A 1,659-nucleotide genomic window follows, 5' to 3' on the forward strand; every position below is an offset into this window, starting at 1 on the left:
CACACACCTCAATTAATAATTCTTTTTGTACTGATATGCAGCCCAATATTGAGGGTATGTCGTAAGAATAGGATATTATGTTTTCTTGGCTCTAGTGTGAGGTGAATGGCTTGACACAGAGTCGTCTTGATTTGCGGTTCTCAACCTTTGTACAATACACGTATAACCCCAAGTCAAAGATAGTTGGAAGTTCCCGGGGGCTATCCTCTCAAAGAAAAGGGAAAAAGGATACTAATCACGAATCTCGATACATCGACCTGACTTTCATGACACTGTGCTTCGTGGTTTTCTTTTTGGCCACGATTGTTCTTACTTGGTTTTCAAAGAATTACACTAAATTTTTCCCCTTCGAAAGAAACCAATTCACAGCTCCCTCTCATCTTCTGATTCATCTGTTTGAATACTGTAGGCCTACATTAAACAAATAATTAACTGAAGCTGAATTGTAGCGTACTTCCAAATACATGTATATGTTAATGTTAATTATTTATTCCAAAATAAATTGAAAGCAGAGTAGATCAAGCTACCCAAATGCCTGTCTTTATTTCCATATATTTTTAGAATGCCTCCTACATGCCGTCTTTGAAAAGAGACCCCAGCACACTGTAGGGACTTTTTTTTCTACACTTGAGCATTTGCAGTGGGTGGGGCTAAGAAATGAGGGTAAGTAAGTAAGTTTATTCAGTGAGGCCATTGGCCCACATCACATCGCACAAAACATTCATTTGATAAATAAAGTTTCCATAATGAATCGGTAAAGGTTGTGCACATATCTCTTATCATGAGTCAAACAAGAAATGAGGGTAGGTTGAGTTGAAAGGCAAGATTTTGTCGGTTCAGAAGAAATTCTAGTTATGTGTGGTGAGGGTGTTTGTGAATGCGTGTGATGGGTGTATGTCATATACACAAACTCACACGCACGCATGCAACGTAACTAGATTAGGCCGTCGCGTCACAGACAGCAAGACCTTCCAAACGAGGGGCCAGTTAATGAACGTGTTTTGTTACTGGGTCTCTGGGAAAAATGTGTTGTCTGGGCTTGCAGAGAACAAACCTTCGCGGGCTCTCTTTTGTTTCTTTTATCTTTTTACAAGAAGTGTTTCGTTAAAAAAGAAGCGTTGGAACAGGCTCATCTTTTACTGAGCCCTAAAGACATTTGATTGGCTGGTAGGTTACTGTAGATGTAAGCGGTGACAACACTGATTGAATAAAGGTGCGGAAGATTCTGAAGCAGTCTTGGGGGTTTCAACTGATTATTTCGTTTATTAGGAAACATTCATTTATGTAGGGAAAGAGTTGGCGGTGGGAGTGGTGGGGCTCACGCCCTTCAGCCGTTCACTACGTCCAGCCACTGCACTTGAGGACACCTCTTACACCAATTTATTGTTGTTAATAATGTTATAGTAAAAGGTAACCATTTGTCAAAGTAAAGAATTACTGGTATCAGTAGATTTTTCTGTTCCGAGCAAATTGATTTGTGATGATGATGATGATGATGATGATGATGATGATGATGATGATGATGATGATGATGATGATGATGATGATGATGATGATGATGATGATATCATCATCATCACCATCATTATCATCATCATTAGAAAGCAATACTAAAAGGGAAGAAGGTGGATAAATGAGGGGAATAGATGTTTGATCAAC

The sequence above is a fragment of the Aplysia californica genome, unplaced genomic scaffold (genome assembly GCF_000002075.1).
Source record: "Aplysia californica isolate F4 #8 unplaced genomic scaffold, AplCal3.0 scaffold00063, whole genome shotgun sequence".
NCBI classification, from domain to species: domain Eukaryota; kingdom Metazoa; phylum Mollusca; class Gastropoda; order Aplysiida; family Aplysiidae; genus Aplysia; species Aplysia californica.